The sequence below is a fragment of the Elaeis guineensis genome, chromosome 15 (assembly GCF_000442705.2).
Source record: "Elaeis guineensis isolate ETL-2024a chromosome 15, EG11, whole genome shotgun sequence".
Classification (NCBI taxonomy): domain Eukaryota; kingdom Viridiplantae; phylum Streptophyta; class Magnoliopsida; order Arecales; family Arecaceae; genus Elaeis; species Elaeis guineensis.
Window position 1 is genome coordinate 8,608,127 of NC_026007.2, and position 22,998 is coordinate 8,631,124.

Sequence of the window (22,998 nt, forward strand, 5' to 3'; positions counted from 1 at the left end):
AACCTAATTGAACCAAATAAGTTAGGCCCAATTAGACTAATTTAAATCCAACTTAATTAGGCTTAATTAAGCTCAATAAAATCTTAATTAAATCAAAAATTGATTAAGCCCAACCCCTGATCATATCAGGGACCAAACCATCTCGACGATTAGGTCAACTCTTAACCTAATCGGGTCAAACCCAACTGAATCCAATTCAATTAGACTTGATCTAAAAATAATTACTCAATAAAATTGAGTTAATTAGTGATCAAATCACTAATTAAACCTCTCATAAATATTGAATCTAAATCCGATGGGTAATCGGGTATCAGAATTCATCGATATGTAACTTTGATCGAAGAGTCCCAAACCAGTGGGACTCTTGACCTCGGTACCCAAAATATGTGGGACTCATGATCAGAGAATCCTGATTCTTGATCATAGAGTTTCAGACACATAGGACTCATAGTCCATGAGTATTAGGACTCTTCATCAGCCATCAGATCAGATAGGAACCTCTAATGTGTGTGACCCCGCAGGTTCGAACCTAAGCCGGGAGCACAGGATCCAATTTCTGTACTAATCGAAGTGACCATCTAGCAATGATACCCGATGATCGGATAGGTTGAATAGTCGCAATCGCAACACTCAGAACCTACGTGAATATGGTTACTGTATAATTCATCCTTTTGACCTTTGTGTTTAGGATGACTCAGGATTAAACTATCAACCCTGATCAGATCATCCAAATCGTGCTCAACTCAAAACAGTCCTGTGACTCCTCACTAGGACTATCTTGGCCAAGATTTTACTAAATTGAAACATGACTATACACAGCTCCTAAACTGGAGTGGTCAATCCCATCTTGACACACGCACTGACAAGTCAAGTACTTGACTACACCCAGCAGCCTTCTGTCATTGAATTAAAAATTCAGGTAGTCCAGTGCCTAAGTGCAGTGAGTTGCTTGCAAGTCACCGTGGCGGTCTCAGATCGGAGAGACATTTATATCCATATTCCATCGGAGCAAATCTTGATAGCAGAAATAGCTCTGGAGTCGGTCATGTTCAGTACAGATGTACCCTTACATCTCACCTGTATGCCATACCAGTGTCTCCACACTCATTGGTTAAGAGGATAACCAACCTATATGGCACACAATGACCTATGCTTGATAAATATTGTCATCCTTGGTAATAATGTATCATTTGGTCGCGAACAGATTTAAGGACTAAACGACAAATCCTCCTTTGTCGAGTCTAAATAGTCCTAAGGACTTCACCACAGCATAGGAGTTCATTAGAAGATAAAATATTTTGTGATGAATAATATCAAAATAATTTTTATTAATTCACAATTCATGTACATATACAAAAATGAGCACAACCGTCAACAGGCTGACGATTGGCTTTGGGATACTATTCTCAACACTACAGTCATTATTGCACCAGACCCCGTTGCCTATTTAAACCCATCTCCCCCCTTCGGGGATCTCACTTTGCACGGAAGTTCCTTTGGTCCCTCCCTCGTTACCGATATGGATGCGGATGCAGCTTGGATGTCAGCCAAGAGTCTCAAAGTCCACAAGAGGGAAAGCGCTGCAGCTTCCGGATTAGCGAAGAAGGCGAGGGTAGAAGAGACAGATCTGACCACATTTTGCTTTGGTCGCCCAGAGCCCGTGCTTGTAGCACATCCTCGAGCACGAGTACTTCCCGATCCTGCGGAGGGGGGAAGCCAAAGGGAGACTAGAAGAAGAAGTCAGAAAGAAGGAGAAACCCAATCTCAGGAAGAAGGTCATGCCTGCCGTCATTGTGAGGCAGTGGAAGCCATGGCGCAAAAAGGATGGCATCTACATGTACTTCGAAGATAATGCTGGAGTAATTGTTAATCCAAAGGGGGGTTGGAAGAAGAAGTCGGGTACTTAAAGCAATCCTCGACGATGGCTGAAATCGAGAGTTCGAAGTCTGATGGTACCGAGCTTCCTTGGAGCTCTTTCGCCTTGTATTCCTTTCCTTTCTTGTTGTTTTTCTCTTTGGCCTTCAAGGCTTTGTAATGTACCCTTCACTAATGAAATGAAAAAGAAATTTTCCATTACCTTGTCCATTCTTGTATTAAATTATTGTTTACCGAACTTCTTTTATCTTCTGTCTTGTTTGGCGTCGGTGTTGTTTGTGATTCTTTATCTATTCTTGCTTTGAGTCATTGTTTACCAAACTTTTTTTATCTTTTGTCTTGTTCAATGCTGACGTTGTTTGAAGGTTCCCGGTCATCGCTGCGTTGATTTGCCTTTTTTGTGCGTGACCGTAGGTCTTTTTGAGGCCATTTGAGTTTGACGCTTCCTCTCGGTGCTCAAGCTTGGGGATCCGAACTTCTCATTACTTTGAGGAAGTCGATTTCTCCTTGGCCTATGCCGAGTTCCCTTTTAGTGGATGAGGATTTTTTGATAGGAGTATCCTCCCTTGTTGAGACGAGGTCCCTCGGGTCTTCGATGTAGTTTATTTTTCACTTATCGCTGGTGTAGTTCGTCGCTTTCCCTTTTCATCTCCCCCCTTTTTTTTTGTGTTCGAGTGAGGGTTTTCCCTCTGCTTTTAACAGGGTCATGAGAGCGTAGAGAAGTCGTTGAGGAGGCTTTCCCCCTCATCCAGTCTTGATCGACTAGGTCTTTGTTTGTATCAGGACGAGGTTCTCCTCTTATTCCCGACAATCAGTTTCAGCTCATGTTAGGACGAGGTTCTCCTTCTGTTCCTAACAGGGCTGTGGGGGCACGTAAGGGCCACTGCGAGGGCCTCTCCCTCCATCCAGTCTTTAAGTAATCTGGCCTTCGACTTTGCTCATGTTAGGATGAGGTTCTCCTCCTGTTCTTAACAAGGCTGTGGGGGCACATAAGGGCCATTGCGAGGGCCTCTCCTCCCATCCGATCTCTAAGTAATCGAGCCTTTGACTTTGCTCATGTTAGGACGAGGTTCTCCTCCTGTTCCTAACAAGGCTGTGGGGGCACATAAGGGTCATTGCGAGGGCCTCTCCCCCCATCCGATCTCTAAGTAATCGGGCCTTCGACTTTGCTCATGTTAGGACGAGGTTCTCCTCCTGTTCCTAACAAGGCTGTGGGGGCACATAAGGGCCGTTGCGAGGGCCTCTCTCTCCATCCGGTCTTTAAGTAACTAGGTCTTCGACTTTGCTCATGTTAGGACGAGGTTCTCCTCCTATTCTTAACAAAGCTGTGGAGGCACATAAGGGCCATTGCAAGGGCCTTTCCCCCAATCCGGTCTTTAAGTAACCGGACCTTCGACTTTGCTCATGTTAGGATGAGGTTCTCCTCCTATTCCTAACACATTTAATTTTGACTGAATGAGTGAGTTACTTCCTGTCGTTATAAGCTCATACTAAAAAGATAAATATGCAAATATAAAACTTTTATTGAAGGCAAAGTTATTGGTAATACATCCGTAGATTTTTTGAATTCTATGGTCGCGGAAGCTCCACTCCCCCAAACTCTTTTAGATAGTATGTTCTGGGCCGAACTACCTCCTTAACTTCATATGGGCCTTCCCAGTTCGGGGCAAGTTTTCCTTGATTCTGAGGTTGTGAGACCGCGGCTCGCCGAAGTACCAGGTCCTCTGCTCTGAAAGCTTTGCTTTTGACTCGAGAATTGTAGTAGCGAGCTACTTTCTGCTTGTAAGCCACCATCCAAACTTGAGCTATCTCTCACTTTTCTTTTAACAAGTCGAGGTTGGCCTTGAGATCCTGTGGGTTGTGCTACTCGTCGAATGTCATGACTCGTGCCGATGGGAGCTTGAGTTCAATCGGGATCACGACCTCTGTTTCGAAGGTCAAGGCAAAGGGGGTCTCCCCCGTGGGCAATCTCTGGGTAGTTCGGTATGCCCACAGCACATGATAAAGCTCATCTGCCCAAGTTCCCTTTGTTTTTTCAAGTCTGGCCTTGATTCCTTGCAACAGAGTCCTGTTAGTCACCTCGGCCTCGCCGTTTGCCTGCGGGTGGGCTACCGGAGTGAAGTTATGGGAAATATTTAGGTCCTCACAAAATTCAGCAAATCCTGCTCTGGTAAATTGCCGCCCATTATTAGTAATGAGGGTTCTGGGTAGGCCAAACCTACAGACAATTGACTTCCAGACGAAGTCCTGCACTTTAGCTTCTGTGATTTTTGCCAAAGGCTCAGCTTCAACCCACTTGGTGAAATAGTCTATTGCCACCAGGAGGAACTTCCGCTGACTGGTTGCCATGGGAAAAGGTCCAAAGATATCCATCCTCCATTGCGCAAACGGCCATGGGGCACTCAATGGTGTAAGCTCAGAGGCAGGTTGCCTCTGGATATTTGCATAATTCTGACACCGATCACACCTCCTGACATATTCGACGGAGTCGTGGTACATGGTAGGCCAGTAATAGCCATGTCGGAGCAGTTTGTGGGATAAAGATCTGGCCCCCAGGTGACTTCCACAGACTCCCTCATGTACCTCCCTCAAGGCGAAGTTGGCTTTAGAAGGTCGGAGGCATTTCAGGAGGGGCAAAGAGTACGATCTCTTGTATAGCTTTCCTTCGTAAAGGATATATCGGGAGGCCTGGTTCTTAAGCTTCCGAGCTTCTTTCGCATCAGGAGGAAGAACCCCATCCTTGAGGTATGCAACCAGTGGGTCGATCCAACTGGGTTCATGGCTGATCTCCATCACAAGCTGTGATTCTTCCGTACTTGGATGCTTCAGAACTTCGAAGAAGACTTCTCTAGGTAGTTCGGCCGGGACCAGTGTAGCCAACCTATAGAGAAGGTCGGCCCTGATATTTTCTGCTCTTGGGATCTGCCTGATATTAAAGCTGTCGAAGGTAGGGATGATCTCCCTTACCTTTTCTAGATACTTGGCCATACTGTCCTCCCGAGCTTCATAATTTTTGCTGACTTGTCCCACTACTAATTGGGAGTCACTATAGGCTTGAAGCCGATCTACTTCTAACTCTTTGGCGATCTTTAATCCCGCAATCAGAGCTTCATATTCTACTCCGTTATTTATCGTAGGGAATCCGAAGCGCAGCGCATACTCTATGATAATTCTATCTAGATTGACCAGGACCAGGCTCGTGCCTGTGCCTGACATGTTGGAAGAACCATCCACGTAGAGGGCCCAAAAACCATCAAGGAGGTCTGTTCTTTTTTCAGAGGAGTTCGGTTGGAGCCCTGGGTTGTCGGCTTCATCTCGTCCAAGTTCGGCCTCTTCTGGGATAGTGCATTCCACCATGAAGTCTGCTAATATCTGGACTTTTATTGCCGATCGAGGTCGATAGTCGATGTCGAACTTCATGAGCTCGACTGTCCACTTCGCTATCCTCCCAGAGGCATCTGCTCGATGCAAAACCGCCTTGATCAGCTGGTCGGTGAGCAGTATTATGGTGTGTCCCTGAAAGTAAGGTTAGAGCCTCCGAGCCGCAACTAACAAGGAGTAAGTTAGTTTCTCTAACTTAGTATACCTGGTTTCGGCGTCTCTCAATACTCGGCTTATATAGTAGATCGGCCGTTGAATTTTTGCTTCTTCCTTAATCAGAACTGCTGCAAGGGCCACAAGGGAGACTGCTAGGTACAGGAACAACTCCCCTCCAGGCTCGGGCTTTGCCAATAGTGGAGATGAGCCGAGATAGTTCTTCAGCTCTTCGAATGCTTGCTGATATTCAGAGGTCCAACATAAGTTCTTTGGCTGTTTTAGAGTCTGAAAGAAAGGCAGGCACCGCTCGACCGATCTTGAGACGAAGCGATTTAGGGCCGCTACTCTCCCAGTAAGGTGCTGAACTTTCTTTATTGACTTCAGGGCGGTCATTTCCTGGATGGCATGAATCTTTTTCGGATTTGCTTCGATCCTGCACCCCGATACCATAAAGCTCAAGAATTTTTTTGAGGTTACTCCAAAAGCGCACTTGGCTGGGTTCAGCTTCATCTTATATTTTCGGAGGGCGCTGAAGGTCTCCTCAAGGTCGACGACGTGGTTCATCGAGGATTTGCTTTTTACGAGCATATCGTCCATGTAGACCTCCATGTTGCGATCGATCTGCTCTTTGAAGATCTTGTTTACCAACCGTTGATAGGTCGCCCCTGCATTTTTGAGGCCAAAAGGCATGACCCTGTAACAATAAAGACCATGGTTAGTAATAAAAGCAATTTTTTCTTCATCCTCTGGTGCCATCCGAATTTGATTGTAGTCGGAGAATGCATCCATGAAAGTGAGAAGCTCGTGGCCGGAGGTTGCATCCATCAATTGATCGATTTTGGACAGAGGGTAACTGTCCTTCGAGCAGGCTTTATTCAGTTTTTGAAGTCTATGCACATCCTCCATTTACCGTTCGCCTTCTTAACCAGGACCACATTGGAAACTCAGCTCGAATAGTTGACCTCTCTGATGAACCCGCTTTCAGAAGTTTATCAACTTCCTCAGCTATTGCCATCTGCCTTTCCAGTGCATGACTTCGAACTTTTTCCTTCATCGGTTAGTGTTCGGGATCAATAGCTAGATGGTGTTCCATAACTTCAGTTTCGATCCCTGGCATGTCCGTCGGAGCCCAAGCGAAAACGTCCGCATTCTTTTGTAAAAAGTTGATAAGCTGTGTCCTCACCTCTTCCCCCAAGTTGGAGCCGATCTTCACCACATGCTCTTCATTCCCATCGTTCAAAGGAATTGAGACAAGATCTTCAATTGGCTCACCCCTTTCTTCAGCGAGATCGTTGCGAGTGTCCAATCCATCAACCGGGCAGGGGTCGGACTGTCCCTTTCTCTGAAGGGCTATGTTGTAGCAATGTCTTGCCAAGGCTTGATCTCCTTTGACTTCTCTGACCCCCTGACTAATAGAAAATTTCAACTTCAAATGGTAGGTCGATACTACAGCTCAGGGGGCGTTGAGGTCAGGTCGGCCGAGGATTGCATTGTAGACAGACGGTGCCCTCACTACTAGGAAATCCACCAGCGCTCTAGATTGTTTTGGATACCGACCTGCAACTACAGTCAAGGTTATTACTCCTTCCACTGGCACTGCATCGCCGGTAAACCCTACCAACGGGGAGCTAATCGGCCCTAACCGACCATTAGGGATGGACATTTTTGAGAATACATCGTAAAACAAAATATCGGCTGAGCTTCCACTATCAACAAGAATGCAGCATACATCATAATCAGCAATATTTAAAGAAACTACAACCGCATCATTATGGGGAACTTGGATCTCCCAGGCATCTTCTTCAGTAAAGGTTATAGATCCTTCAATTCTTTGCCACTTGAGCGATCTAGTCGATCCACCGGCCGCTCCCTTTCGGGGCCCTCCAGAGATGGTGTTGATGATCATTTGAGAGAAAAGAGGGTCAGTACAGATGTCCTCACCATAATCAGGGGGAGCGTGGTGGAGCTCTTCGATCCGTCGGTTCATCTCCTAGAGCCTTCGATCCAGGAGGCCCTCTCAACTGCGAGTCTCGAGGGTCTTCCGGTAGAGTGGAGGTAGGGATCCTCTAGGAGTGGAATCGTGATCAGACTGAGGGCTCTCCACCCTCGAATTTCCCTTTCTGGGGAAGACAGGACGACTGGCCCAGGTGGCCTGCCCTACTGCCAGATCTTGGAACTCCGGCGATGCTTTTTCCAACCGCACTAACGCTTGCGGTTGTTGCTGCTGCTGCATGGCCTGCACTGCTTCGGTGAGGCCTCTGACCTGTTGAACCAGCAGGTCGAACTGCTCCATCCCGATCGCCATTATCGGAGGAAGAGGAGGAGCCTGGAATACTGGAGGCGAGGTCGGAGCCTGAGATCTGGCCGCGGAGGTCGTGGATCGCCTGGTGGATGCCTTACGGGGAGACATCAGGTGGAGATCTAGTAGGAGAAGGAGAAGAGGACGTCGGAGAAGATGACCGAAGATAGTCCCGTTGAGCACTCCTTTAAGAACAAGGGTACTGCGAAGACACAGCCTCCCTTCCTCTAGTGCCAATTCTGTTGGTGCAGAATTCTACCGAAGCCGGAGTTGCTGGAGTTGAGATGACCGCGGTCACCGCCGGGACCTGCAAGGAAAGTCTAAATCGAAGTTGGGGGTGCTCTGGCAAGACCCTCCGACGCTCAAGTCAGTACTCTGCTTCAACAGAAATTGAGTGCTCGAGAGGAAATTTTAGCAGAGTTTCGAGGTAGAGTTTAGAGCTTAGAGAAGAACGTATCTGGGGATCCCTTTTTATAGATGGAGAGCGTAACTGATTGACAGCGATGTCTGTAACCACCTGGTAGTGGGCTGTTCAGAACCACGCGGAGTTTGTTACGGAGAGTAGTGGCGTCAGGGGTCGTTCAGGGCTACGTAGAGTTTGTTACGGAGAGTGGAGAGGTATCCGCTATCGTGACTTGCCAGAGAGTAGTGGAGCCATGCGGAATCCATTGCAGAGAGTGGAGTAGGGTAGTGGCCATTGTCGTGACTTATCGGAGAGTTCGGATCTGTCGGCTGGAGCTCGACTGGGATGCCTGATGGAGCAGAATGGCTCTCTATCCCATCGATCTAGGAGAAGCTCAGTTGTTTCTGAGGTTGCTGATGAGTTTACCATTGTCGGATGCCTCAAGCGCTGATGCTACAGGCGGGAGTCATCTGTTGTAGAAGTTCGGATGGAGACTTTCTGTTGGTGAAGTTTGGTAAGAGTCCGATTGCTAGAGAAGTCCGTCTGGGATTTGCCTGATGTGGAAGCTCGTCTGAAGATTATCCGTCGGAGAAGTTCGGTTTCATGAAGAATCTGGTGGAGGGTCGGCCAGTGGTGGACTTCGGATGGCGTTGAGGAGGTTCGTCCGTTGGAGGAGTCTGGAGATCTTGTGGAAGTCTGGATGGCGTTGTGGAAGTTCGGCTGACGCTATTGAAGGCTGATGGCTGGGGAGGTTCGGTAGACACCAGAGGCGATCAGCCATTATAGAAATCCAGTTGTCAGAGTCCGTCCGTCGTAGAAGCTCGTTCGATATCCATCCACTATGAAAGTTTGGATGGAGTCTGGTTCTTGTAGAAGGCTGAAAGGAAACTGCTTATTGTAGAAGCTCGATCGAAGATCGATTGTCATGGGAGCTCGGAGTAACGACCTGGCCGGTGGATCCTATCCCATCGTAGAAGCTCGTCTGGGATCCGTCCACTGTAGGAGCTTGGCTGAAGTCTACCTGTAATAGAAGTTTGGAAGAAATGTGTTTATAGTAGAGGCTCGAATGAAATTTGCTTACAGTAGATATCTGGGGTAGACAGCCCGCTGTAGGAGTTCGGAGTAGACCGCTCGTCGTAGAAGTTTGGAGTAGACCGCTTGTCGTAGAAGTTTGGAGTAGACCGCTCGTCGTAAAAGTTTGGAGTAGACCACTCGTAGTAGAAGTTCAGAGTAGACCGCTCGTAGTAGAAGTTCGGCTCTCGCAGGGGCTCGGTTGGAATCCTGAAGGCGGTCGGCCATCGTAGAAACTTGGATGGAGTCAGATTACTGTAGAAATCTCATTGTCAGAGAAGCTCGGATATTGATAAAGTTCGGAAGAAGTTCAGAGAATAGTTGATCACTGTAGAAGGTCGGCTGATAGTGAGGCCCAGAGAGCCTTTGGAGCAGCCCGGTAGATGGATGGAGAAGCTCATTATTGGAGAAGTCCGGAAGCTCGAACGATCGAGGGGCTTCAGAGAGACTCCACATAAGGTCGGAAGCTGGAAAAGCCCTGGAAGGGTCGGTCTTTTACAAACTTCGGCTGGGGGGTATTTTATACCCAACACGTACCAAAAAATTTACAGCCAGAAAATCATGTCTCCATGAGTCAAGAATTTTTCTTGTGTGTGGGTGCAGTTTTTGTGCGCAGAAATAGCTTTCACATCTCATGAGATGGGATGCCTCATCTTTGAGCTTATCCAATGTTCCACGATGAAATAAATTTTTGAATAATTTCTAACTTAATTTTGAGCATAAAATTATTTTTTGAAGTTAAAATTCCTTCTAATTTAAACATGGAAATTCATCGAAGATGGAAATCCTGTCAGTTTGATCCATGCACCTGACCATGAGTCCAACTTGTGAAGGACTCTTACCCATTTGTCATGCCACTTCTTAATCTAATATTTTTTTCACACCATTCTGATGTTAGCACCTTCATTGTTAAGCATTGGATAGATAAAATTATACTGATAGATGGTGGAGAAAAATTATTCCATGAAAAGCTGCGCGATGCATAAGAGAATCATCGAGAAAAATGTTCCGAAGAGTCCTTCTGCGTGAAGCATCTCTTAGATTTTTTTTTGATGATTGCCATATGTCAAAATCTTTCAGATGGGCAAGAAAATTTATCAGGAGGTGTTAGATTTTCTGATGGATGCGAGATGGCACATGGAAGGGGCGTGAATAATTCCCGAAGGCAATCCGTCGCTAAGTATTTAAAGGGGGTGCGCCGGGGGATTGGATTCATTCAGATTTTTAATTCCTCCTTTCTTTCTAACATCCTCTCCCTATTATCCAATTAGTCCCTTCATTCTCTTATTAGGACAAGTTCAAAATAGTAAGAACAAGTTCGATTTTAGGACAAGAGTCTAGGAAGAGAATTAAGGAAGACAAGGAGAGAAGAAATGTAGGGATAGGAAGGCTCGGAGAAAAGGAAGAGGGTCTTGAGGTCTTGGTATCCAAGAAAATTCTCAGAGTGAGAATTTTAGAGGAAAAATTATTTCAAAGAGTTGGTGTCCTGATCATAGCCTTGTGTAGATCACCATTGGAGGGCGAACAATTGGGCGCCTGATAGAGGTTCTATCAGAATTTGGATTAAGCACTGTAGGTATTCTTCTATAGCTTGAATTTAATTTTAAATTTATGTTATATATGATTATTAATCATCAAAGAGATATTGGTTTAAGAGTTTTATATTTAAAATTTTTTAATTTAAATTTTAAAATCCATTATGCTTTCACTGTGCATGTCCACCCTGAAATCCTACAGTGGTATCAGAGCCGGCCTTGTTTGGTTCAATCATATATACATAATATTTATGTGATGTATAGTATAATTTATACTATAAAATAATTTATGTCTTCTATTATGTTTTCATATGATGATATGAAATGATGCATATATGATTCACCATTTCATCATCCTGACATAAGATTGTCCTAGCATAATGGGGCTATGCTGCAAGGTTGTCCTAGGATGATGAATGTTCATATGTTACACTTACATATATAGAATATTTTAATGTTAATATATAAATTAGTATTATATAGTTAGAATATGCATGAGACCAAATAAAAGCTCTCATTAAAAATTATATTAAGTGGTAGTGATATGCAACTATGGGTTAATCAATTCTTGATCAATTGATCAATTGGTATCTAGGAAAGTGCTATAGGTGATTCTTTAATTGGTTCCGTTATCTGACTTGATCAATTTATTAGTATCTAAAGAAAGCAATGAGGGGACCCCCACCTTACTTACCTGGCCAATTTGATTAAGCGATCTTAATATTGAAAAACCCTAATGTTGAAAACACTACTAAGGGCCTTCCTTCATGCTAGGTTAATGTTACATCATGAACTATAGCTAGTTTGTTGTGTTAACATAAGGTTTGTCACAAGGATTGATATAACATAATCCTGGTGCATAGAAGATACTTACAATAATTTTAAATGTACTGCTTTGTTGTGTTAACACAAGAGCAGGTATATTAGAATTTGACTGTATTAAAATGAAAGGTCTAACTTAACTAAAACATTATAGCTTGTTGTGTTAATATAAGGCTAATAATATCTTAGCGGCCAAGATATGATATTGAAAATTACATGAGATACAATTAGAAAGAGTTTTCTACCTATAAGCTCATAAGGGTTTGTTGTGTTAACACAAGATCATTATGAGAAATTAGGATCTCAATCTCACTAAGATAAATATAAAATATATCTCGTTCATCATAGTAGAGGGTTATGATGTTCGATAAAATAGTGAGAGACACAATTAAATCTAAAGACCTTATTTAATTGTATGAGTCAACATGAATTATTTACTTATATAATGTTCTTTAATTATTATAGATTAAATTCTACAAATGGCATCTTCACTATCACTACAAAAAATTTTAGATTCCAACAAGTTGATCAATCCCAATTATATGGACTGATTAAGAAATTTAAAGATCGTACTCACTTAGAAAAAGCTCTCCTATATTCTTGATGTCTCCGAACCACAAGAGATTGGGGATGATGCCACAAAGGAGGAGGTATTCACATACAGGATGTGGAAGAATGACAGTTTGACTATCAAGTGTATCATACTGGCCTCTATGAGCAATGAGTTGGAGAGACAGCATGAGAGTATGGATACTCAGTCCATACTCCTCAATCTTAAAGAGTTGTATGAAGAATAGAGTAGGACTGCTAGATATGAGATATCTAAGCAGTTATTCTTTGCTAGAATGATCGAGGGATCATCCGTACAATTTAGATAGGATCAGGTTTTAAATGGTATGTTCAAATCTGATTTGAAATAGGATACCATATAGATAATGTTAGACATTATCTCTAAGACCTTGCCACCAACTTATTTTTTTTCTCCTTATATGTATGACATTTTGAGGAGATTTTTTGAGAAAAAATAGTTGGAACTAGTTTACCATAAAAAAATATGGGAAGGGGCATCCCATATTTTTTTGACATGTTTTGGCATAAAATTTTGAGTTGGGGTGACAACACATCAAGAGTCCATGATCTCTAGGACTCTTCACCCCACCTCCTTACACGTTGAAATAAAAGGAGTTTTATTTCATTCTTATGTATGTAAGAGATCTAAAAGAGAGGCCTTCATGTTAAGAGAGGTCTTGGGTGTGGTTTCATGGCGTCAAAGAAGAGGAGAGTCCTCTTTTCTTGGGGTGTGCGTAAAAATCAGGTTTCTAGGGTTTTGATCCTCAGGGTTTGGGAAGAGAGAAAAAATAAGAAGAAAATTATTTTCCTCTCCATATTTCTTCCACCTCTTCATCTCCTCCAGAAGTGCATCTTCAACTTTTGAAAAGGTTCTAAAGATTTGAAAAAAAGATCCAGATCAGTCAAGAAGAAGGTCTTCGCACGAGCTAGCACTCTTGAGAAGATCGATCAGATCAGGGCTTCGAGTGGATTTTTCATAGAGACTGAATACATGTGTGGCTGCAAGCAACTAGCAAGGATCTCCTTCACTATGTCTCTCAACAGCGACGATCATTGACCCATGCAAAGATATCAAGTTCAGAACTCAGATTAGAAGTAGATGTGATCTACTGCTCACATGCATGCATGCTAATTTTATTTTCAGTATTTTTCAGATTTTATATGCAACATATCATGTTATAAATTTTAGAGTAGGTTGATTTGATGATTAGATCATATGCATGTTAGATTAATTTGATTAATCTAATTATCTTCTACTGTAATTTACTTAAATAAGTTTTGAAATATATGCATGAAATCGCCTACGTTCACCAACATTAATTGTGCCTCCAACTATTTTATTGAGCATCATAACCCTCTACTATGATGAGCGAGACATATTACATATTTATCTTAGTGGGATTGAGACTCTAATTCCTCATAATGATCTTATGGTAACACAATAAATTCTTATGAGTTTATAGGTAGAAAACTCTTTCCAATTGTATCTCATGTAATTTTTAATATTATATCTTGGCCTTTAAAATATTATTAGCTTTGTGGTAATACAATAAATTATAATATTTTAGTTAAGTGAGACCATTCATTTCAATATAATCAAATTCGAATATAACTGTCTTTGTGGTAACACAACAAAATAGTATATCTAAAATTACCGTAAACATCTTTTATGCAATAGGATTATATTATATCAGTCCTTATGACAAGTCTTGTGGTAACATAACAAGCTTACCATAGTTCATGATGTAATATTAACCTAGCATGAAGGAAGGCCCCTAGTAGTATTTTCAATATTAAAATTTTTCGATATCAAGATCGCTTAATCAAATTGGTCAGGTAAGTAGGTGGAGATCCCCCCATTGCTTTCCTTAGACACTAATAGATTCGTCAGGTCAGTCAATGGAACCAATTAAAGATCCAACTTTAGTACTTTCCTAGATACCAATTGATCAAGAATTGGTTAACCCATAATTGCTTATCACTACTACTTAATATAATTTTTTATGAGGACTTCTTTGGTCTCATGCACATTCTAATTTTATAATGCTAATGCACACTAATATATATTAGTATTAAATATTTTATATGTACCAGTGTAATATATGAACATTCATCATCCTAGGACAATCTTACAGCATAACCCCATTATGATAGGACAACCTTTTTTCAAAATAATGAAGTGGTGGATCAGATATGCATCAATTCATATCATCATATGAAAGCATAATTTATAGCATGAATCATAATATGCATCACATAAATATTGTCTATATATGATTGAATCAAACAAGGCCGGCTCTGATATCACTGTAGGGTTTCAGGGAGAACATGCACAGAAGAAACATAATGGATTTCAAAAATTTAAACTAAAAAATCTTAAATATCAAACCTTTAAACCAACACCTTTTTATGATTAACAATCATATAAAATATTTTCATAATAAAATTTAAGGTATAGAAGAATACCTATGCTTATTCCAAAACTCCAGTAGAACCTCCACCAGGCATTCAAGTGTTCGCCCTCCAACGATGATCCACATAGGGCTTTGATTAGGACACCAACTCCTTAGGATGATTCTTTCTCTAAAATTCTCACTTTGAAAATTTTTTTGGATAGTAGAACCTCAAGGTCTTCTTCCTCTTCTCCTAGTTTTTCTATCTTTATCTTTCTTGTCTCCTTGTCTTCCTTATATCTCTTCCTAGGCCCTTATCCTAAAATCAAACTTGTCTTTACTATTTTAGAACTTTTCCTAATAAGAAAAGGAAGAGGCTAATTGGACAATAGTGAGAGGGATGTAAGAAAGAAGAGATAAGAGAGAATTCTGAATGAATCTAAACCCCGACATGCATCCCCTTTTATATTTGGAGATCGGATGTTTATCCAATCATCTTGCACCCTTCCAAGCAATTTCTCATGCCCATTTACACACCATTCCACCCTTCACATGTTAGTCCAAGTCTGATCTCTTACGTGGAAGCATCAGAATTAATTTCAAGAGTCGCTTCATGCAGAAGGACTCTTCAAAAAAAATTCTGTGGTGTTTCTACGAAGGGTCGTGCAACTTTTTAAATTGATGCCTCACTTCTCCACCTTTGATCAGTGCACAAAGCCATCCAATGGTCCACAAGAAAGGTAGCAATCAGAAGTAGGCATGAAAAAAAAATTGGAGATGAATTCGCATGAATAAATTTTAAGAGACCCTAACCACTTGGACTCTTGGTCCAAGTGGTGCCAATTTGGATAGGGGCGACTAGGGTTTGGATAAGATTACGTCTAACTTGATCAAATTCCATCCATTTACCAAAATTCTGAAGCCAACTTAAAAAGACACGTCCCATATGAATTTTAATGTAAAACAACAAAAGATAGGCTAGGAAAGGGGCATCCAATCTCATGGGATGCCAATCTGAATTCTGCACTGCCAACAAACTTTCCCATGGGATAAAAAATCATTTTGTGAATGTGAAAGCCTGATTTTATGCACCAACAAACTTGATTCAATCAGATAAAGGTTAACCTAATTTAAAACCAAAATAAGTTTGAGTTTAATCAGATTTAATTAGCACAATCTGGAATCAAATTCAAACACGATTCGAAACAAGGAGCTAGGATTTGCAACGTGTGCTACCATGTCTATCTTGCAAACATGATCTAATCTAATTAGACCCCTGATCAAGTTTTTTTGTGTGTGATCTATTGGGTTCCACATCTAGCCAATAGTGGGTTTGAGCGTAAGTTGATCTAAACTGATTAGAATTTAATCTAACTGATCTAGGTCTAATCGTGCTAATCCGATTTCTGTAATTAGAACCCTTTCTAATTGACGATCGAATTAAACTCTTTAATTTGATTAAATCTATAAGATAAAATTGATGTCTAGCAATGTATCATGTCTACCTGAAAGATATAAAATTTTAATAGCAATATAAAAAATATCATTTAGTGAAAAGTTTTCATATAATTCAATCTTGCGATCAACCTGCATCCTGAATATGACTCTGGATATGGAATGATGTCAAATTCAATATCAATATCATATTTTTTTGAATTTTTAATGATGATTTGATTAATAAAATATTAAAAACTCTTTCTAATTTTCATCTTGCTTTGATCAAAAATTTGTTGAATCATCAATTGATTAGAGCAAATAGGATGCAACCTTCTCTTACTAGGAGTGATCGATTTCATATTGACCTTCTCACAACCTTCATACATATTCTACCATATCCAGATTATCCCGTATATGACTAAATCATAAATGAGTATGAACCGAAATATGAATTTATGTATACAAGATTCTATGATAGTCTCAAGTCAAAGGCATGCACAACTTCCACTATAAGAAAACATCTTTTGACGGATAAGTTGATTGCATAAGATGTTTCTCAAGTCAAATCATTTCAGTGAACTCATTCTCTAATGAGCACCCACTTTTTTGTATTAGTATCTCACACAAATCACTTATGAGACAGCCATCCTCTCCATCGAGCATACATAAGAAGTGCCAGTCTATCTAGAACATAGATCCCCTATTCAATGCTCTTATGACTAGAAATATTCTAAATCAAAATTTTTAGGATTTTAGATCTTATAGATATGATCTTATCATAATCTTAAAACTATTGTCTTAATTTATGAAGTTCATCATAATCATTACAAAAGTAAGATGCAATCTACGATGAAAAAATAAATATCTTTTATTTATAAAGTATCAATTACATGAGTCTGGAAGATTACAAAAAAAATCCATCAAAATATAAATTTCAATTGGCTTGTAGGGTATACTCCTTTCAATTTACACCCAATGGGTACTATATCCTCGGATGGATCCACTAAGGTCCATACTTGGTTCGAGTGCATCGAGTCAATCTCTGACTTCATTATATCTAATCATTTCTCAAAATTGATATTAGATATTGTTAGGAAATATGTTCCAAAAGTCAATCATCAAGCTGTTGATGGTTGAGCAACCAAGTATTATAATTGATTTGTTAATAAATAAAATATATTTTTAATATTTTTATCATAAGTTTTTATCTTCTAACGAACTCCATTGTTATGATGAAGTCCTTAGGACTATTCAAATTTGATAAAGAGAGGATTTATCGATTAGTCCTTAAAACTGTTCACGACCAAATGATAGGCTGTTAATAAGGATGACAGCTTCTATCGAGCATAGGTCGTTGTAGGCCATATGGGTTGGTTGTTCTCTCAACCAAAGAGTGTGGAGATATTGGTATGGCATATAGATGAGATATAAAGGTACATCATCATTGAACATGACCAACTCCAGAGCATTCTGCTGTCGAGAATGTCTCTGATGGGATATAGGTATAAGTATCCCTTAGACCTGAGATCACCTTAGTGACTTGCAAGCAACTCACTGTGCTTTGATACTGGACTAACTGAATTTTTAATTCAGTGATGGAAGGCTTTTGGGCATAGTCAAGTACTTGCAAAGTCAGAGTGTGATCGAGATGGGATTGACCACTCTAAGAGTTGGAGAAGAATGAGTCACTGTATTTCAATTTAGCAAAATCTTGACCAGGATAATCCATCAGATGGATTTGATATTTTGAAATACAATGTGGACAACCTGATCAGAGTTGACAGTTGAACTCTGAGGTGTCTTATGATCATTTTGGTCAAGGAGATGAATTATATGAAAACTATATCCGCATGGGTTCTAAGAATATTGTTCTACACATTCGACCTATCCGATCGTCGGGTATCATTGCTAGATGGTCACTTTGATTGGTACAAAAATTTATTTCTATACTATCGACCTAGGTTCGAACCTATGAGGTCACACACATTAGAGTTTACGATCCAATCGGATGGTTGATCAATGATTAAGAATCATTCTAGGGTTAAATGATCAATATAATTGATATTTAACCTAGTGCAAGTGTTGCAGGAGGATCGATTAGCAATTTGATTGTTAATTGGTTTAATTTGATTAAGCCAATGGACTGAGATTAATTCTAATTGAATATGATTTAATTAAATTTAGTTTGAACTTAATTGAATCAAGTCCAATTGATTTATTGGATAAGCCAAGTGAAAAGAAAAAACTAGTCCTAGTTCAATTAGGACTTGGGTCAATCTAATTTCTAATTTGATTAAAAAATTAAATTAAATTTAAATCTAATTTAATTTGATTAAATTAGATTTTTAATTAGATTAAGATCTATTTTAATTGGGTTGATCTAATTTTGGTTTGATTTGGTTTAAGTCCTAAGGTGGAATCCTAGTAAGACTAGGATTCCACCTTGCGCCACATAAGCCCCCCCCCACGCCCTCTCTCTTATTCCATGCCAATCCTCTCTTATTTTGTGTGACAAAAGCCCTCTCCCAGGTCTTTCCCACATCGAAAAGGTTTCCTCTCTTCTTTCATACATAGAAAGTGGTTGTGGATCAAATCAAAGTAGGAATAAGTTTGGATTTCAAATTCTATGAGATAGAGTTTTAGAAATCCAAAACTCTTTCCTTTTTGCATCGAATTTACTCAATTTTTTTTTGAAATTTTTGTAAATTTTAGGGCACACATTGTACACCCTTTTCTAGTGGTTCATACACAAAAATAAGGAGGAGGTACCCAAGAGTTGGGTGCCCCTTATCTTGCCATATTTGGATAAGCCTTGATTAGGTATTTGACCTAGATAAGGACTCTATCATATCTCTCTCTATAAAATGAGTTTCTTTATGAAATTTTTTAAAAGAATAGAAATTTGAGATATCTTTGGGGCATCCAAAAATTAGAGAGAAAAACCTTTGGGTCATAAAGATATAATAGACACAAGATAGGGTGTCTAGGAGAGAGTAAAGAGAAGAAGAAGAGGGTCTTCTTCTAGGGTTGTTAGTTTCATCTCTTTTCTTCCTCCATCTTGAGTTTTCTGAGAGTATTTTAAATTTAAAACTCCTCCTCCTACTTCTCATCTTTGGAAGAGCCCAAATTAAGAAGAAGGAGGTACCTGATCAACCATCGAAGAAGGATCAGCGCAGTACTAGCATACTGTGCTGATTTTCTGAAGCAGGACTTCTGGTCAAGATTTGTGGGCTCGTGTGGATGACTCCTAGAGATCGGATGCATATGCGGTTTGCAACATCATCCTCAAGCCCAGATCAGTAAGGTTAGAACGTCTAACTTGCAAGGTAATAAATCTGATCTATTGTTTAATACATACATTAGATGTAGTATAGAAACATGTTGATATGATCAACATGTAGTTCATGCTCTATATATTTTAATTTTTGATTTAATACTATATAATAATCATGTAATAGAATTTTAGATCTAAAAATTTTCTAATTTTAAAAAATAAATTTTGATTTATTTTAGTCTTTCGCTGTCTGATTTTGAAAAAGTTTCAAGATCTAACCCTGAAACCCTAGATCTGGTTCCTTCAATTGGTATCAGAGCCTAGATTATTTATTACATGATTATTTATATATGCTTAGATTATTTTTTAGATTAGATCTAATTTATAATCTAATTATTAAATCTAAAATTAAAATTTTAGATCAATCACGAACTGCAAGGTTGTCCTGCTGTAAGGTTTACCCCTTACAGTGCAAAGGTTGTCCTAGTTCGTGTAGATCTATCTTTTATCATAAATTTATTAGATATGATCTAAATTAAATTTATAATTTATTAGATTTAAAAAATATTTAAATCTAAAATAATATTTTTTTGTTAATAATTTTTATGTAAAAAAATTATTTAAAGTTGAAATTATTTCAATTACATTAACCTGTTTAGATTAGATCTAAAGTAGTTTCATATTTATTTCATTTGCATTTTGATTATGAATCAAATATGCAATATGGTTGGTAGAACCATATTATAAAATTATTTTATAAAAATAAAAATTATTTTCGAAAAGTCGAACCCAACTTTCAGTACAAAACTTAATTAAGAATTAAGAAATTGTTTGATTAGGTTCTAGGATTGTGAATTGAAGAACCTAAGACACAAACCATAACACATTGGGTTAATGGGTTAGTGAGAATTAGATCCATTAATTGGGTTAGACCTATGGTTAGATTAAAGATGGACTTAATTAGAGAATTGACTAAATCTAATCAATTGTTGTCTTAGATTAGGTCAAGGATTCTCTAGATCAATTACACTTGTTGTAGTTGGTCAAGTCCATATATTTAACGAGAACCAAATGGACTTGATTCTTAGCTAAGCAGTCTAGCATGAACTGTTAGGTTGATCTAATCGAAACTAATTAAACCAGTTGGTGTCTAAGGTAAACCAGACCGATGGTTTTTAATTGGGAGCCTACTTACCTGATCATTTTTGATGGTGTCTAAGGCAAGCTTTGGCCAACCCTTCCACTGATCGAACTTACTTGACCTCTTGGTGAAATTATGTTTTGATCGGATCACTTGACTATTCGAGCTGACCCATGTCAGCTAGGTAAATTAGTATGATTGATTTAGATGCTCCTAGACCAGTCCTTTTAATGGTCTCTCTTAAGCTGACTTGGTGAAGCCAGTGGGAGGATCATGATAAGCTGGTTCATCTGACCTCATCATCTAAATTATTTAAATTCTCTAAAATTATTAGGTCCTTAAAATGATAAAGTTATGGAGATAACTGAGTCATAGCCTCCCATTAAGGTGTTTGATAATGAGTCCATTAACTCAATAATCATTGCAGACCCAAAGGCCTGGTACTTGTTGACTAATAGAATTATCACTCATCATATGATGACTTGGAAGTGTCTCTCTAATGGTGGTTAGGTGAGCCAACCAAAGTTGGGCTTAATCATTCGTTAGTTAGATGCACCAAGTATGGTCATGTTAATGGTTGGACCTAATCGGATCCTTACAGTAGAGGCCAAAGCCTACTGATTAGGTTTTTGAGATAAAATTAAAATTACTAAAAATTATTTAGAGAAATAATTGGTTATGAACCTACCCTTAGATGTACATGGGTTGGCCAACCAAAGTTGGACTTGTGTGCAGTCTAAGTGGATTCTAGTACCTACTAAAGAATTAGAGTAATTCCTCAAATTGAAGGTAGAGGCTATCAATTTGAATAAAATAGTAGAAGAAACCTTTTGATTAAAGTCCAAATCTTTAGGTTTAATGAATCAATTACTAATTAGGTTATGGTTTTCTTTTGTACAGATATGGCCACTTCCCTATCGCTCCGATCATTGTTGGACAATGATAAGTTGGTAGAACCCAACTTCAGTAGCTGGTACCAAAAGTTGAAGATAGTCCTGGAGAATGAACGGATCCTATATATAATAATGGACCCTGTACCTGAGGAGCCAGCTATCAATGCATGTGGAACAGTCAAAGATACTTACCAGAAGTGGCTCAGTGATCGAACCATGGTGCGCTGTATCATGCTGGCTGCCATGAGCGATGAGTTCAGTCATAGATTCGAGACGGCTTAGCCAAAGGATATGCTTCAAGTGTTGGAGGATGCCTTTGGCACACCCGATGACATGGAGAGGCACAAGACTAGTTGTGCCATCTTCAACGCCAAAATATGAGATGGTGCCTCTATCACTGATCATGTATTGTACATGATCGAGCTGATGGAATGATTGAGCAAGCTCGATTTTTCCTTGCATAAGCAGCTTGAAAAAAATGCAATACTGAACTCACTGCCCAAGTCCTATCTCCCATTCCTCACTCATTATAGAATGACAAAGCCTGAAGTAAACTACCATGGGTTACTGGGGTTGCTTCAGAACTTTGAGAAGGATCACCAACTCCACAAGGAGTCGGTGAACTTAGTGGGAGGTTCGTCTTCTGGTTTCCGACCCTTTGAGAAAGGAAAGAAGAACAAGAAGAAGAAAGTGAAGAAGGTGCAAGTTCAGGCTGGGACATCAGTGCAGGGCTAAATCAAAAAGATCAAGCCTGATAAGAGTCTATTCTACTGGCAAGCACCCTAGATTAGATAGTGTGTGTCAGATATCTACTTATGGCACTATAGGCTAGGTCATATAAACAAGAACAAAATAAACAGGTTGACTTAAGAGAGAATCTTCGAAGTCAGTGATTGTGAATCACTTCCAACCTATGAATCCTGTCTTCTTGGTAAAATGACCAAGTCACCTTTTACTAGAAAAGGTGAGAGAGCTACTGAGCTCTTGGGCCTAGTACATACTGATGTATGCAGGCCCATGAGCACAAGTGCTAGAGGTGGATATTTCTACTTCATAACTTTCATGGATGATCTATCCAGATATGGATATGTCTATCTGATGAAACATAAGTCGGATTCATTTGAAATGTTCAAATGATTCCGAAGTAAAGTAGAAAAATAAACTGGGAAGAGCATTAAAACTCTTCAATCTGATCGAAGAGGAGAATATCTTTCTAGTGAGTTTCTCACATATCTAGGAGAGAATGGGATTCTCTCCCAATGGACTCCTCCAGGAACATCACAGCATAATGGTGTGTCTGAAAGGAGAAATCAGACTCTGTTAGACATGCTCTGATCCATGATGGGTTTTGCTAGCTTGCCGATATCTTTCTGGGGATATGCATTCAAATCGGCCTGTTATATGTTAAATAGGGTTCCAAGTAAGTCTGTAATTAAGACTCCATATGAGATATGGATAGGGCGTAAGCTAGCACTTTCACACCTTAGGGTCTGAGGGTGCCCGACCTATGTCAAATGATTAGTTATCGATAAACTTGGACCTAGGTCTGACAAATGCACATTCATAGGGTACCCCTAAGAGACCAAAAGATATTTTTTCTACCACGCTGATGAACAAAAAGTGTTCGTCAGCTTTAAGGCAATCTTTTTAGAAAAGGAGTTCTTTGGTGAAGGAACCGTTGCCTCTAAGGTTGAACTTGATGAAGTTCAATAGGTAGAAAGATCGACACCAATAGCTGAACCTGAGTT